This window comes from Schistocerca serialis, chromosome 5 (assembly GCF_023864345.2).
Source record: "Schistocerca serialis cubense isolate TAMUIC-IGC-003099 chromosome 5, iqSchSeri2.2, whole genome shotgun sequence".
NCBI lineage: Eukaryota > Metazoa > Arthropoda > Insecta > Orthoptera > Acrididae > Schistocerca > Schistocerca serialis.
In genome coordinates this window covers 227,371,527-227,390,217 of record NC_064642.1, presented here as the reverse complement: position 1 = coordinate 227,390,217, position 18,691 = coordinate 227,371,527, and positions in this window count along the sequence as shown.

Genomic DNA, 18,691 nt, shown 5'->3' with positions numbered 1-18,691 from the left:
CCTTTGGTATTATCTAAAAGCATAAACAAAACACTCAGTGTGCAGGATTAATTGATTGAGATTTTATAATTATAACTTTAATTATTTTTCGCTTTCATAGTATAAAAAATCTGACAAAATTATTATTGGTGTCTAAGATTGTTGTGGGAGTACATATGAGTGAATGAGAGTGTGTACGTGTGTCATTCGTCAAATTTTAATGTTGCATCATATACCGTCTTAAGTAACCTGCAAGAGCTACGCAAGCGTGTCGTGGGATAATGTTCATAGGGGATTAACCCACTGTGGTGATGACGTATGTCTGGGTTGACTGCTATTGCAACAGAGCAGCCACAAAGTCAGCTGGAGTATTATCTGTATCTAAAGGATATTTCCAAATTTATTACCTTTTCCTTTTCATTTATTAAACATTACTTTAATATTTGTATAGGAGAATGACGTAGATGCGTCTGTATGTAAGGATTGGTGCAGGCCAGTTTTGGAGCGAGTATGATCACGAGCGAGCATTCTGATTGGTAGCGAGTATGGTTAGCCAATCAGAATTGAGACGCTTCCCGCTCGTTACCTGATACATGTACGGGGAGTGAGGCTGGAGGTAGGGATTCTCTCGCGAGCCTTGGACGCGGACGGTCATGTTACTTGTGCGAGTCAAAATAGTGTCTAAAATGAAGGAATATTGGGTTCCTCGCGTTTGATACGCGTCGTGACTAACGCTGATGTAGTTACGGACAGTTTTGTGAAGTTTGGAAGGTTTAGAACTGTTTTGTTGGAATGATTTTCGAGTTAGAAAATTTGGCCTTCGTAGTATCCGGGTGGCATGTTTCAGTATTCAACCACGGAGCATTTTTGGCGAGCAATTTCTTTTTTTAAGTCCAGCAGATAGACCGAATGTAATAACTCGTGTTAGTGGTGAAGTTAATGACTGTGAAAATGTTCTTTAATTCAGGTTGGACCTGGACAGATTTCTGGCTGCTGTGCTTGCGAAATGTGTGTATGAGTTGTGAACGGGAAGGTAATAGTTTAAATGTTAACTTAATAATACAGTTTCTTTGGCTATAAGGACAAAATAAACCTTTTGTGTGGAAATTTCGGACATTATTTTCCAAAATCCAATCCATTTCCTTACAGCCCGATAAATTTTTCAATTACGGTTTTTCTACAGAACTTTATTTCATTATTAGAGATGGGCGGCCTCAGTAATCGTAGATATTAGACGGTGTTTTCTATCTACGCTGCTTTTACATCATCTTGTAAGTATCTACGTTGCCGAGTGGAGGGACATCGAGCAGACACCGTTCTGAAGTAGGTGATTTCTAATACGCAGCCTGTGCAGCAGAGTAAAACCCACACCTCCGACATCTTCTGTGTGAATTGGAACTCGACAAACAAACTTTTAAATGTTATTCAGGGAGTCTCTTTGAGTATTTTGGTATAAAGGACCCACGCTGTCTGGCGGCCCGTTACTATCGTTTGATGCTCTATCCCAATTAGTTTTATATGTGTATATCACTGAAAGTAGTGCACAACAGAGCAAATGTTGCCGGTATGCGCCTTTTGACTTTTTCCTGTCGCTTATTGTACCTAGTGTTGACGAGAATAATGCCATTTTTACGTCCTTGCCCTCACGTTTGCATTCCGTACGAGTGGCCGCGCGGTTCTAGGCGCTTCAGTCTGGGACCGCGTGACCGCTACGGTCGCAGGTTCGAATCCTGCCTCGGGCATGGATGTGTGTGATGTCCTTAGGTTAGTTATGTTTAAGTAGTTCTAAGTTCTAGGGGACTGATGACCTCAGAAGTTAAGTCCCATAGTGGTCAGAGCCATTTTTTGCATTCCGTAGTACACGGATCTTTCCAGGGTTTTGTTTTGCAGCAGTGTTGATTGTGCATTAATAGTGGTACACGAAAGTACAATAGATAGATTTACTGAAGAGGAGTTGGCCGACATGGACGTCGTCGATTGGTTCACTCAACGCAATGGAAGAGCTACACAACAGTGCAATGATGCGTCCGTAGCGTGCAAGATGCCTTATGGTGTGTGGCAGAAAGTATATAGTCTGTTAGTCTTATTTTCCCTATCTTATACTATTCGAAAGTGGTACGTAGGACTTACGTTAGAGAATAGGACACTGAAGCTGACAGAAAATTTTTTTTATTCAAGCACAAGAATAACTGAAGGTTATCAAAGTAAAGAGAATATAAAATGTTGGTTAGAAGGAGTATGAAAAACATTCCTGAATATGAAAAACTTGTTTTATCGAATATAAATTTCAGTATTAAGAAGCCTTTTCTGAACATATTGAACAGGTCAATCGCAGTTACGTGATACATGTAATAAATAAGGAGTTTCAAAGTGTGCACATACTGAAGAGATAACTTCCAAAGTCCGAATAAAAGCCTAGCTGAGGATGAGATCAGCCAACGTAACCCAGCAGAGACAGAGCACTGAAAGACCAAAGTCGAAACAGGGCCCCAGGAACACACGACACTCCGTCAGAATTACTGACAGCCTTGGGACGGCCAACAGTGATAGAACTCTTCCCTTTGGTGTGCAAGATGTATGAGACAGGCCAAATATCCTCAGACTTCCAGAAAAACGTAACAATTCAAATTCCAAAGAAGGCAGTTGCTGGCACGTGCGAAAATCACGGAACTATCGGTTTAATACGTCATGGTTACAAAATAGTAACATGAATTCTGTACCGAAGGATGGAAAAACGGTAGAAGATGACCTCGGGGAACTTCAATGTGGGTTTCTGAAAAATGTAGGAACACGCGAGGCAGTACCGACCCTTAGACTGATCTTAGAACATAGGTTAAAAGGGAAGGCAATCCTACGCTCATACCATTTGTAGATTTAGACTCAGCGTTTGACAGTGTTGACTGGAATACTCTCTATGAAATTCTGAATGTAGCAGAGGTAAAATACAGGGAGCGAAAAGCTATTCACAACTTATATAAATACCCGATGGCAGTTATGAGTCGAGGGGCTTGAAAAGGAAACGTTGGTTTAAATGGTAGTGAAATTCCGTTGTAGCCTAATACCCATGTTATTCAACCTGTGCGTTGAGCAAGCAATAAAGGAAACGAAATGAAAACTATGTTTCGGAATTAAAGTTCAAGGGAACAACATAAAAACGTTAAGGTTTGCAAAAGACTTCGTAATTCTGTCAGAGACAGCAAAGAACTTTGAAGAGCAGCTAAACGGAATAGAGTCTTGAAAGGAGGATACAAAATGAACATCAACAAAAGTAAAACAAGGATAATGGAATGTTGTCGAACTGGTGGTGCTGAGGGAATTGGATTAGGAAACGAGACACTTAAAGTAGTAGATGAGTTTTGTTATTTGGGCAGCAAAGTAGCTGATGATGGCCGAAGTAGAGAGGAAATAAAATGTGGACTGGCATAGTGAGAAGAGCATTTCTGAAGAAGAGAAATTTGTTAACATAAAACAGACTTGGGTTTTAGGAAGTATTTTCTGCTCGTATTGGTCCGAAGAGTAGCCATTTATAGAGGTGGAACATGGATAATAAACAGTTCAGACAAGAAGAGAAGCTTTTACATAAGAATGCTGAAGATTACCTCACGTAACTAACGAAGAGATTCCGAATAGAGCTGGAGAGACAAGAAATTTCTGAGACATCATGGATGACTAATTTAGTACTGGTGGGAAGTGTGGGTGTAAAAACTGTGGGGGTAAAAATCGTAGAGGAAGATCAAGGCATGAGTACAGTATGCAGATTCAGAACGATGTAGGTTTTAGTACTTAATTGGAGATGAAGAGGCTTGCAAAAGAGAGAGTGACATGGATAGTAGCAACAAACCAGTCTTCGGACTGAAGAACACCAACAACAACAACAACAATGGTAAGAAAGTCTGTCAGAGGGTGTTGGTCGTGTATCGAAGCAAGCGCACGCCACAGTAATGGCTCTGAGCACTAAGGGACTTAACATCTGTGGTCATCAGTCCCCTAGAACTTAGAACTACTTAAACATAACTTACCTAAGGACATCACACACATCCATGCCCGAGGCAGGATTCGAACCTGCGACCGTAGCGGTCACGCGGTTCCAGACTGAAGCGCCTAGAAACGCACGGCCACATCGGCCGGCCACGCCACAGTACTCTGAAGGTAACATTTCTCCCCCACTTCCGTTAGGAAGCATAGGTCACATATTATAGCCTAACTCTGATGCCGACATCATCAGTATCTGATCACACTTTTTTGGCTGTCCCAGTTGAGTTATGGATCGAGGTATTGGATTGAGAAATCGTAATTCATAATAATGTTGAATCTATTTCTTGCAGCCATGCTATATTAGGTGTAGAGGAAGTGTCTTTGATTAGAAATTAAAAGGTGCTCGGTGCTCGGCCCGGGTTCGAGTCTCGCCACTGCTTAAATTTCGATTAATAACCAGCACTGGCGGCCGAAGACTTCCGGCATAAGAAGGCGGAAGAATCAGATCAACGGAATGAGGATGCAGAAGGCAGTGGAAACCGCTGCATTAAAGATACGTAACGTGTATGCACAGGACATGTGCCCTGTAATTGAAAAGTGTCATGATGATCTCTCCATTGGCAAAAGATTCCGGAATAGCCCCCCTTCGGATCTCCGGGAGAGAACTGCCACGAGGAAGGTGACCATGAGAAAAAGACTCAATAATCAACGAAAGGATAACGTTCTGCGAATCGGGGCGTGGAATGTCAGACGCTTCAACGTAGTAGGGAAACTAGGAATTTAGGGCAGAAAGTGTGTTACTGTCAACAGTTCAGCGATAGGATTGTTCTCATCAGAATCGACAGCGAACGAACACCGACAACGATAAAATGGTTCAACTGGCTCTGAGCACTATGCGACTTAACTTCTGAGTTCATCAGTCGCCTAGAACTTAGAACTAATTAAACCTAACTAACCTAAGGACATCACACACATCCATGCCCGAGGCAGGATTCGAACCAGCGACCGTAGCGGTCACGCAGTTCCAGACTGAAGCGCCTTTAACCGCACGGCCACACCGGCCGGCTCGACAACGATAGTTCAGGTATATATACCGACGTCGCAGGCTGAAGACGAACAAGTAGACAAAGTATATGGGGATATTGAGAGGAGAATACAGTACGTAAGGGAAGACGAAAATCTAATAGTTATGGGAGACTGGAATGCAGTTGTCCGGGAAGTAGTAGAAGAATAGGTTACAGGACAAGGAATGAGAGAGGACAAAGTCTAATTGAGTTCCGTAACACGTTTCAGCTAAAAATAGCGAATACTTTGTTCAGTAATCACAAGAGGAGGATGTATACTTGGGAAAGGCCGGGTGATACGGGAAGATTTCAGTTAGATTGCATCATGGTCAGACGGAGATTTCGAAATCAGCTACTGGACTGTAAGGCTTACCCAGGAGCAGATATAGACTCAGATCACAATATAGTAGTGATGAAGAGTAGGCTGAAGTTTAAGACATTAGTAAGTAAGAATTAATACGCAAATAAGTGGGCTACAGAAGTATTAAGGATTGACGAGGTACGCTTGAAGTTCTCTAAGGCTATAGACAAACCAATAAGCAATAGCTGAGTAGGCAATACAGTTGAAGATGAATTGACATCTCTAAAACGGGTCATCATACACGCCGGAAAGAAAAACGTAGGTACAAAGAAAGTAAATGTAAAGAAACCGTGGGTAAAAGATGAAATATTTCATTTCACTGATGAAAAGAGGAAGTACAAAAGTGTTCCAGGAAACTCAGTAATACAGCAATACAAGTCGCTGAGGAATGAAATAAATTGGAAGTGCAGGTAAGCTTAGACGAAATGACTGCAGGAAAAATGTGAAGACATCGAAAAAGAAATGATTGTCAGAAGGAGACACTCAGCATATCGGGAAGTCAAAACAAGCTTCCGTGACATTAAAAGCAAGGGTGATAACATTAAATGTAACGGGAATTCCATTGCTAAATGCAGAGGAGAGAGCATAGGTGGAAAGAACACAATGAACGACCCTATAAGGGGGAAGATTTTCATGAAGTGATAGAAGAGGAAACAGGACGATTTGGAAGAGATACAGGATCCAGTATTAGAATCAGAATTCAAAAGATCATTGGAGGACTTAAGGTCAAACAAGGCAGAAGTGATAGATGGCATTCCACCAGAATTTCAAAATCACTGGGAGAAATGGCAACAAATCGACTATTCAGGTTGGTGTGTAGATTATGAGAGTCTGGCGACATACCATCTGACTTTCGGAAAAATATCATCCACACAATTGCGAAGACTTAAAGAGCTGACAAGTTCGAGAATTATCGCACAATCAACTCATGCATCCATGTCGCTGACAAGAATAATATACAGAAGAATGGAAATGAAAATTGAGGATGTGTTAGTCAGCGATCAGTTTGGCTTTAGAAAAGGAAAAGGCACGAGAGAGGTGATTCTGACGTAGCGGTTGAAAATGGATGCAAGACTAATGGAAAAATGAAGACACGTTCATAGGATTTGTTTGACCTGGAAAAAGCATTCGACAATGTAAAATGGCGCAAGATGCTCGAAATTCTGAGAAAAAATAGGGTTAAGCTACAGGGAGAGACAGGTAATATACAATATGTACAAGAGCCAAGAGTGAATAATAAGAGTGGACGACCAAGAACGAAGTGCTTGAATTAAAAAGGGTGTAAGACAGGGATGTAGTCTTTCCTCCCTATTGTTCAGTCGTTACATCGAAGAAGCAATGATTGAAATAAAAGAAAGGTTCAGGAGTGGAATTAAGATTCATGGCGAAAGGATATCAATGATACGATTCGCTGATGACATTGCTGTCCCGAGTGGCAGTGTTGAAGAATTACATGATCTTCTGAATGGAATGAACAATTTGATGAATACAGAATATTGGTTGAGAGTAAATCGAAGAAAAACGAAAGTACTGAGAAGTAGCATAAATGAGTACAACGAGACACTTAACTTCAGAATTGATGGTCACCAAGTAGATGAAGCTAAAGAGTTCAGCTACCTAGGTAGTAAAATAGCCAATGACGGACGGAACAAGGAAGACATCAAAATCAGACTAGCAATGGCAAATAGGGAATTCCTGGCCAAGAGAAGTCTACTAGTATCAAACATAGGCCTTAATTTGGGGAGGAAATTTTGGAGAACGTACATCTGGAGAACACCATTGTATGGTAGTGAATCAAGGACTGTGGGAAAACCGGGGACGGAAGAGAATCGAAGCATTTGAGGTGTGATGCTACAGACGAATATTGAAAATTAGGTGGTCTGATAAGGTAAGGAATGACGAGGTTCTCCGCAGGATTGGAGAGGAAAGGGATATGTGGAAAACACTAATATGGAGAAGGGACAGGATCTGTTACGACATGAGGGATTGTCTGTCTGCTCATTTATGTCTATAGAAAATAGCAACGGTCGTATCACACTTCCCTGGGGCACTCCTTATGTTACCTGCGTCTCCGATGAACACTCGCCGTCTAGGACAGCATACTGTATCCTATTACTTACGAAGTCTTCGAGCCAATCACACATCTGCTAGCCAGTTCCGTATGCTCGTACCTTCGTTAACAGTCTGCAGCGCGGTACCGTCGTGAATGCTCTGGAATCAGCCTGTTGCCCTTAGTTAGTTCGCAATATGTTATGTGAAAAAAGAGGAAGCTGGATTTCGCACGACCGAAGCTTTCTAAAACAAGGCTGATTCGTAGACATGAGCTTCTTGGTCTCTAAGAAATTTATTTTATTCAAACTCAGAATATGCTCTAGAGTTCAGCAGAAAACCGACGTTAAAGATATTAGTCTGTAATTTTGCGGATCTGTTCTTTTATCCTTCTTATATACAGGACTCACCTGCGTCTTTCTCCAGTCGCTTGGAACTTTGTGCTGGTCGAGAGATTCGCTATAAAAGCACACTAAGGGACCTATGACGTAGAGTACTGTTTGTCAAAGCGAATTAAGAACCCATCCAGGCCTGACGTCTTATTTGTTTGCAACTCTTTCAGTTCTTTCTATGTGCCAAGCATGCTTCTTACCATCCATTGGGACTCCATGTGATGCTCAAACAACGGTAAGTTCGTACGATTCTTTCGGGTGAACGATTTTTAACGTCCGCCTGTTTGCTATCTTCTACTGCAAAACCAGACGGGTAATCGAATAACTGAATGTCAGCGTCAGACATGCTTATCGATTTTGCATAGGACCAGATTCTTTTTCGGGTTCTCCGCCAAATACTCTGCCGAGTTATGACGGTGGTATCTGCTGAAGGCTTCGAGCAGAGATCTTCTCACAGACGCACGTATCTCTACTAATTGCATGTCGTCATTCGCGTGTCCTCTTTCGAACCATGAGTGCTACAGCTTTGTTTCCTCAGCATTTTCCGAATCTCGTTATTAAACCGCGGTAGGTATTTTCCGTCCACAATTCACTTACTAGGCGCGTACTTGCCCAGAACACGATTTACAATCTGTTAATGCTTTACTCATAATTCCTCTATGTCGATCATACTGGAACTAAATGAATGCAGTTCATTACTTAACTGAGATGCTAACAACTGCTTATCTGCCCTTTCTACCAGAAGCACTCCCCTTGCACTCTTGACTTTCGTAACAATAGTCACTATGGGGGCATCATGATCACTAATCGCCGCCTCTATGCTGACGCCATCTGTAGGTTCCGGCCTGTTTGTAGCTACAAGGCCCAGGATATTTCCATTGCTTGTATTCTGCTGAACTAGCTGCTCAAGACAGTTTTCGGAAAACATGTTCAAAAGTATTTCACAAGACTTCTGTCTGTATCCTACAGTGAATCCATACACGTCCCAGTTCATACTCGGTAGGTTAAAATCACCACCAACTAGTGCTTCATGTTCTGAGTATTTATGCACAAGATAGACCTTTTTTGAAGGACTCGAGAAATGTCGCAGCGGAGTCAGGTGGTCGGTAAAAATATTCAACAATTATCTTGGTTTCACCTGGACCTGTTACGCATGTGGTCACATAGCTTCACTATCACACTTAATTTCAACCTCAGTGGCGATTTTTTAGACTGCAATAAACACCCCCTTCCCACATCATACGGCGTGTACTCTGTCTTTCCGATAAATATTCCGTGAATTGATAAATATCTCAGAGCTTTTTACTTCGGGCTTCAGCCACCTCTCAGTCCCAGGAACAATTCGAGGTAGGCAACATTCTTGTAAGGCAGTAAATTCGGGAACGAATACTTCAAAATTTAGTGATAAAACTTTTACAGTCGAAGTGTCTTTATTCTGAACATGGTCTCATTTTCCTATTTGAGTATCGACTGGCGAGTGTTCACGAGAGTACCTCAAAGTACCGCCTAGCCTAAAAGATCCCATGTACACACCACAAGTACTCTGCCACGGTAGTACTGCTTCCTTTGTGTAGTGCAGCCCTGAACTATCAAGATGAGGTCTACGAATACACCTGATACTGCAGGTCCAAAAATCTGCAGCCAAGACGATGCATGCTCCAAACCAAAGAACTTCGATCAACTCTGGGAATGATGGTCCAAACTGCCAGCTCTGCTTGTACACCACGTGTGAGGCAAGCAGTCTTCACCACTTCCTCGAGCCGCCTCCAAGAACTGAGGATGGCTTCAGAGCCCATGTGACGGGCGTCGTTGGTGCCGATGTGAGCCACAACATGAAGACGACTGTGCCCTGTGCGCTCGGCAGCCACCTCCACATCTCGAATGAGGTGCCCCAGAAGACATACCGAGTGTAGATCGTATTTCTTTCCATTCCTGAACGCTATCATCTCAGGGGCTCCTTAATGCACCTAACATTGAAGCTACCAATACCCCGACTCGGACCCTGTCGAAGGAACGGCTAACTGTTCATTCACAACGTGAATAGTCGAGGCACACGGCCAGCCTCCACATTGATCCTGTCTCGATCGACGCGAACGCATTACCACCTGTCACTCGGGAGTCCACCGCGTCGGGTACACTAGAAGGTGCTTCCTCAGTGGATTCCTTGGACGAAACAAGCGACACCTGAGGTGTCCTATCCGACCCTGCAGATTCTCCACCAGCGCTACACATTGAGGCGATAGCCTGAAGGTAATTGATCGCAGCCAAAACCATATTCAACTGCTCACGAACTACAGACAGCTCATCCTGCGTCCGCGCACAGCAATTTTAGTAAGACTTACTAAAGTGTAAACAGTAAAAGCTGGCAGAAACATAGATAAGCAACTTATTACCCTATAAAAGAGATCATATTTACGCCAGTGACTGTAGCACTTTCTGTATTTCACGATAGCTATTTCGGCCTTAGTCCATTATCCAGTGCAAATTTTTGTGGCCCAAGTCCGAAATTGCAATAGTGAAAGAAGGAAAGTGTTACAGTCACTGGCGTAGATATGTCTTTATAATTCCCGAGTATACAAATTTAATTAACTTATTACACTGATGTCGTGTAACCAAGGGTGGTTTCCTTACCTGGCAGAAACCTCGGTAAGCAACTTGTTACTCTCCTGGTCTGTAACCAAGGGACGATCATTCCTCAATGAACTACGTAGCTGGCTATCCAGAAGAAACGACAGCTGAGCTACAGACTGTTGAATTTACACTTTCAGCTATCAAGAGAACGAGACTAAACTTGTTACTTAGCAAATCATGCAAGTAGTTAAACCAAACATATATTCAAGAAAACACAGGAGAAGCTAAATACGTAACTTGATGCCCTGGAGATGTCTCACAGGCGATAGGTGGCAGCGAACTGAACACCTAACTACTCTGACTAGATAGGTCACTAGTTTCAAAACAAACAGCTGAGCAACTACTGCGCTAATGACTAATTGAATATACACTTAGGAAGTCTGAGATTAAACTCTAGGAATCTGAGGCTGGAGGTTTACTGAATATTTACGATTCGCAAGGGTCGTGGAATCAAGTAAATGAAGCGACACTAGCGATTTCAGCGGCGGGAAACTTCACGAGCAAGTAAACTCGCTCAAGGCAAGCGATAGATGTATACGCAAATTCTTGCAAAACGGACATATAGCACAACTAAAACAGCTAAATAATCAGCTACTGGTCACTTCTCCTCAGAAGTAAATTAGAACACTAAACTAAACGAAACAGAATGTACAACCAATAAGCTGCTGCTGCTGCTGATCTCCGCTTTGCTCTGAGGCTGGAGGTCTACTCGTCACTTTGGTAACAGGTGGAAATGTTCGTGTCACAGACAGACTATGGTTGACTACAACAGGCTTTGTAGGGGATTTAGGTTGTGATAGTTACTAAGAGATTAAAAGGCTTCAGAGACTATATTACAATAAGCAAAGAAGGCTTCGAACTAATGGATCTGGATTCTCTAGTGAGTCTGAACATTCTTTGCTATCAAGCAGGGAGAAGAAACGGAGCGGCTGTGATTTGTGTGCCAAGTTGTACTGTTGCACTGCATTTCCGTCTGCCTCCCTTGACTGGAGCATCATGTTCGTTTAATTCCCAGGCCATAAATCGCATTAATCAGGCACGGTCGCTCACCTTTATTCCCATAACGCGCATTCATACATCACGCCTCCCCTCATGTGGAACGGCAGCGCTCGGAGAGCGGAGCGGGACAGGAAACGCGATAATTACGCGCTAATCAGCCTCATTGTGCTTTTAATTATGCACGTCTCTGCTAATTGAATGCCTGACCAGACACCGAATCCTGTGCTGGAAGTTCTCAACAACTTTGGGGCCTGAGCCTCTCGACGGATGTTCTACGGTTACCACCTACACCGTACTGCGTCAGCCGTTATAAGATGTGTGGCGTTCGGTGCATAGATTATTAGTATCATTTTTTTTCAGTCATCAGTCTTCTGACTAGTTTGATTGCGGCCCGTCATGAATTCCTCTCATGTGCCCACCTCTTCATCTCAAAGTAGCACATACAACTTACGTCCTCATTATTTACTGGATGTTTTCCGATCTCTCTCTTCCTCTACAGTATTTGTCCTCTTCAGTTCTCTCTATCAAAATGGAAGTCATTCCCTGATGACTTAACAAATGTCCCATCATCTTGTCCCTTCTCCTGGTCAGTGTTTTCCACATACTCCTTTCCTCTCCAATTCTGCGCAGACCCTCCTCATTCCTTACTTTATCAATCCACTTAAATTTCAACATTCTTTTGTACCATCCCATCTCAAGTGCTTCTATTCTCTTCTGTTCCGTTTTCCACACCGTCCGTGTTTCACTACCATACTATGCTGTGCGACAAACGTATATTCTCACAAATTTCTTCCTGAAATTCAAGCCTATATTTGCTACCGGTAGACTTCTCTTGGCCCGGAATGCCCTATTTGACCGCGCTAGTATATTTGTGATTTCCTCCTTGCTCCGCCCGTCATCGGTTATTTTCTGCCTAGGTAGCAGAATGCCTTAACTTCATCTACTTCGTGAGCATCAATCCTGATGTTAAGTTTCTCGCTGTTCTCATCTCTGCTACTTTACATTACATACGCCTTTCTTCGATTTACTTTCAGTCCCTATTCTCTACTCAATCGGATGTTCATTCCACTGAGCATATCATGTAATTCTTCTTAACTTACACTTACGATAGCAATGTCATCAGCGTACCGTGTGACTGATTTCCTTTCAGCTTGAATTTTAATTCAGCTCCGGAAGCTTTATTTTATTTCCATCATTGCTTCTTCGATGTACAGACTGAACAGTGGGTGCGAAAGAATGCCTCGCTCTCTTAAACCTTGTTTAATACGAGCATTTCGTTCTTGGTCGTCCTCTCTCATTATTCCCTAATGGCTCTGGGACATATCGTATATTACCCGTTCCCCCTATAGCTTACCCCTGTTTTTCTCTGAATTTCGAACCTCTTGTACTGTTTTACAGTGTCGAACGCTTTCTTCGGTTCGACGAATGCAATGAACGTTTCTTCATTTTTCTTTACTCTTGCTTCCGTTATCAACCACGACGTCAGAATTGCCTATGTGGTGACTTTACCTTTTCTAAAGCCAAACTGATCGTCATCTAACACATTCTCAGTTTTCTTTCCCATTCTTTTGTATATCATTCTTGCCAGCAACTTGGATGCCTGAGATATCAAGCCGATTCTGTGATAATTTGCATACCTGTGAGCTGAGGCAATCTTCGGAATTGTGTGAATGATATTTTTCCGAACGTCAGGTTGGTATGTCACCAGGCTCATAGTTTCTACACACCAACGTGAGCACTTGTTCTGTTGCCACTTACCCCAATGGTTTTCGCAGTTCTGATGGAATTTTATCTATCCCAACTGTCTTATTTGATATTAAGAGCTACTAAGCGTTCTTAAATTCTGATTCAAAAACTAAGTCACCTATCTTTCCTGAATCTATTCCTGTTTCTTCTTCTACCACATCAGACAAGTCTTCCCCCTCAGAGAGGGTTTCAATGTACTCCTTCCAACTAACCGCTCCCTCCCCTGCATTTAACTGTGGAATTCCTGTGGCACACTTAATGTTACCACCGTTGCTTCTAATTTCACCGAAGGTTCTTTTGACTTTCCTATATGCTGAGTCAGTTATTTATTTTTCGATTTCCTAACATTTTTCCTGGAGCCATTACGTCGTAACTTCCCCACATTTCCTACTTATTTCATTCCTCAGGGACTTATTTTTTTGTATGCTTTAAATTCCCCGAACGATTTTGTACTTCCTTCTTTCTTCGATCAACTGAAATAATTCTTCTGTCACTCATGGTTTCTTCGCAGTTACCTTCTGTGCGCTTATGTTTCCCTTCCCAACGTCTCTTATTACCCTTTATTGTGATCTAAGTCTATATCTTCCCCTGTGTACATCTTACAATGGAGCATCTGATTTCGCAATATCTGTCCGCCCAAGATGTAACCTAACAAGAATCGTCCCATATGTTCCGGCTTTTTCCAAGTATAGCTCACCCTCTTGTGATTGTTAAACAGAGTATTCGCTATTACTAGCTGAATTTGGTTATAGAACTGAATTAGTCCTTCTACTTCCTCATCCCTTCTCCCAAGCCCACATTCTCCTGTAACCTATTCTTGTATTCCTTCCCCCAACAAGTGCGTTGCAGTCCCCCATGACTATCAGATTTTCATCTCCCTTTACGTACTGTAGCAGCCTTCCAGTATTCCCATATATTTTTTATATCTGTTCACATTCAGCTTACGACGCCGGTATGTATTTCTGAACTATCATTGTCGATGTTGGTTACCTGTCGAGTATGATCAGAACAACCCTATCACTGAACTGTTCACAGTAACACACTCTCTGTCCTACCCTCCTGTTCATAACGAATCCTACTCCCGTTATTTCATTTTATGCTGCTGTTGATATTACACTATGCTCATATGACAGAAATCCGTGTATGCTTTCCATTTCAGTTTAATGACTCCTACTATACCTAAACTGAGCCTTTCAGTTTAACTTTTCAGATTTTGTAGCATCACTAACACGTTCAAGCTCCGATTCGTAGAACGTTATCCTCTCGTTGGTAACTGAATCGTTTTCTCATGGTGATATGCCCTTTGGCAGTCCCCTCCCGAAGGTATAAATGGGGGCTATTCCGGTATCTCTTGCCAATGAATAGCTCATAACCTAAAGTAATTTGCTAAGGAGGCAAATAAACAAACAGACAGTATAACTTACTACTCGTTAGTGGAAGAGTATAACTAAATCTATTATTTGATATTCCCGTTGCAAAGCCAATGCAGCCTCAGATTAAATATTTTCACATCCAAATGTTTCTATGAATTTTGTAATGTTTCAGTGGTGTCTCCACATCCGAAATACTCAAGGGCTGTTGCCATTTCAGTCTGAGAAAATGTCATGGAAGATGCTGTACTTACCTACTGTTTTTAAAAGGTTTTCAATGGTATCAGCACGCACCATGTTTAACACTGGAAAATAATCATTCTTATTAACAGCCAAAGATTTATTTAAACTACACATTGCAGATCTTAAATAAAAGGCGCATTTCTGACGTAGGATTCAATATTTGTCAACTGCAACCATGATACCAAGGCTCTCTAAAACCGTGTTTCCGTAATAACCACTAAATAACAAAAACCTCTAATAAAAATACAAGGTGTAAAAGCACCACATACACACACACAAACAGCCCCCCCATACACACTCACACAGACACACACACGTACACACGCGTCTCAGCCAAACGACAAACGAACTGCCAAAACATCATTTTATGAAGGTGAGAAGGAGGTGTTTTTTAAGGTTTTTTTTTCTGCTGTAGCATTTAAACTGGATATTTTCGCAATAAAAATAGACAATTTCATCTACGTATACACACAAGGTTGCCAAAGATGGTGTAGTAAGAAGCCAAAGATAAAAAAATACTAAATACGATGGTGCAACAAGATGGGATTGGTATCTCGAAAGTAAATTCCTTGCCTTTAAAATAAATGTATTTGTCGAAACACGTGCAGGTTGTACGTAAGTGTAATTACAAATCTCTGATTGCAAACCAACATTCAAAATAAAGTTCTTCATTTATCCAAATATGCAAGATTTCGAGCAGATAACACATTGTGCATGCACAATGGACCTTACATTAATTACTTCCACATCTAACTTTGTAATGTTGTTGCATTAATTTGTTCTGATTGCGGTGCTGATATTCAAGACCATAAAAGTGGGTTAAAAGCTGTGAGCTATCTGAGGAAGTTAACCTTGCATTACAGCGCAACTGTTTCACCTGGTATCCAGTCTAGTTTACCAAATTCCCAACCAGACTAACATTAATTATAATCTTTTAGTACTCATTTTACCATAACCGGTGACATATATATAAGGAGACAATTTAAATAAAAAGAAATAAATCTGTTTATATTTGGACATTTATTTTCACATTGATGATTGTTCTGTTAAAATTTCAGCATATCAAACTTGATTAATAACTAAACTGGTGCCTTATTTAGGATTGAGAAAATGTGAGTTTGTAGTGTTACGGAACACATCAAATAGGGAGCCAAGACTGGGAGACTACATACAACACTACATTCATAAAATAACACACGAAGAACGTTGAAACATATCCAAGAGGAATTTAACCACAACCAACCGATTCAATTTTCACCCAAAGAAGTTACGTTCATAGCACAATCCTGTCTGTCATGAAATTACCATACACTGGTATACTAAATTCATACTAACTCTCTGTGAAATCTTCCCGAAAAGAATAGCTGAGGGCTACTTTGATGCTTACACCGCATGCTTCACGTGGTCAACTTGGTTTACACAAAGAGTGTAACTCCACAATAATTTTGATAATTAAAATAAATTACATCTAAACGCAATTTACAAAAGGAAAATTTCGAACTGGTTACTATCGTCTTACTATTAACTTGATGGGTCAAACAATAGTATAAGTACGTGGTACTGGTCTCACCAAGTACACCCCACGTGGGTTGATCATAAAGAAAAGTTGCTATACTGAAAAATATTTTCAAGGCGAGACTTTATAATCTCACACACATTCACATTTAAGATTGATGATCTTAGTTAGAGATACTGATCAACACGTGGTTCCACTTTACTCACAAAGTAGTGACAAAGCAACTACCGGAAGATATTCTGAATTTCACACTCGAATTACACTGTGTTGCAATTTAAGATAACATTAGATATTTTAGAGCTAAACCTGAATTAAAGGTGATTAAATTTTCAGTTACACTGAACTTAGGAAATCCATTGTCCTACGGACTTAGCAGACACGCGCTTAGCCAGAGATCTTACCACTTCAGACGCTAGCCACGGACCTATTGACCTGGGCCCCTACCGAGCGTGCTTAACAGATACAAACGGAAGTGACCAGAGAGGCAGCTTCCTATACCAACATGACAAGGGACAGACAGGACCATACTAATAATAGAAACCTCTCTGCTTTTAGAAAGCATGGCTACCTGTTCCGACATTGGTCCTACTGTTCTCTAGCAGACAGGCTTGTCTGCTACCATCAAGCATGCAACTAGAAATACATTTGCTCATTTATCCTCTCACACAGAAGGGAAAGGGGATGACAGTATCTTATCATATACAGTATAAAAAAGAAAGCGGATGTAAGTTCCGTATGAGACTGTGTGACATGAATTACATATAAACTGTGTTTTAAAGTGTAGTAGTGTGACAGATCGTTCTTGTTTATGTGTAAAAGTAACACGTTTCCCTGCTTGGTCTCTCCCAGATAGTCAGAAACACCACAGTATATTTAGAAGAGGAATTTATGCCGTAAATGACAATAGAGTTAAGAAATTAACATGAAAGGAATCCAACAGAGACCTTTCATAACCCCAGCTCTCCGGGAAAAGACTGTGCAGGGAATTTACATGCCATGCTAGGACATTCCCAAGCAGGCTTCTCACACCCAACTTAAACCAAAAGTGTAAAGAAAAGGCCAAAGGTCACCAGCTACTTGCTAAAACACAATAATTTCAACACATATTTAGAATCAACCAATTTGAAAGAAAAAAAAACAACCAGTGACGCCTATTTAAAGATAGTGTACACCTAATTTGGTAAGCAAGTAAGAACAATGGTTCCTGTGTCATTAATATGAAAACAATTTCTGGTTGTTACCCTTATAGAGTTCACCAGTATTTGCTCATTGCAAGAGCCAACTGATCACAGGAAAATTTATGACTGTTTATTAACAAGTAAAATATGTGAAAATAGCAAAGGTACCACAGCAATTAAAGAAAATTTGAAAATAACATCAGTATTATAAAGCAGAACATTACAATGCACAATATGCATAATCCGCAAAAGCAAAAAGAATGATAAAAGAAAAAAAATATTTTACAAAGTGGTTATCGCAAAAAATATTCTATATCTTATAAAACTAATAAATTTTAGAATTAAAATAACTTTGTGGCACTAATTTAATCACTGTACTATATTTCAGTTAGTTAGCAAACAATGATCACTGTGTCATTAGACTGAAACTACAGTTAATTATGTGATTGTTACCCATAAGGGGTTCCTCAACATAAATATGCCACATGCGAAGGCTAATCGACCACAGTCCAATGAGAATGAATAGCTATCTGACTGATAAATGAAGCAATGCCACAGGAATGAATTTGCAAAACAAAATATCAAATATCTAATACATCACACAAAAACAAACTTTGAGAAATAAAACAACTATGAAAGTAGAGCAGTCAACGTCTAAAAAAAATACCAAGAAATAAAACACCTGCAAAATACAAGATTCAGTCTAATAAAAATAACACCAATAAATCGAACCCCTGCAAAATACATGATCAAAGTTTCTCTGAAAGAACACACGTATATGCATTGGACTAAGAACTGTATAATCACTGTCCACTGGCACACTCAGTGGTTCCACTGTTCTGAGGTACAATATAAGAGGGGGGGGGGGGTGGTCATCGCAGCTGTCAGTAGGGATTTTTTATCCTTCTGTTGCGTGCAATCCCGCCGTCTCTGCCCTTTCATGAAGTTTCTCTTAGTGGCCTGTGTCATGTGCATCTCGATTTGGTTGCATGTTTATGTTGTCAAATTTATGCGGTATTCTCGTTTGACTCGCTGGGTTGATATTCCTGGGCAAGGATGACACTTAATGGCTCTTCTTTGTGCCACCCTTAGCGACCAGAGACCATCGAACTTTGATTTACTGTCACTTGACAGTGCGCATCCGCCAGAAAATGTTGATAGGCATCGTTGAAGTCTGCCAGTTTCTCT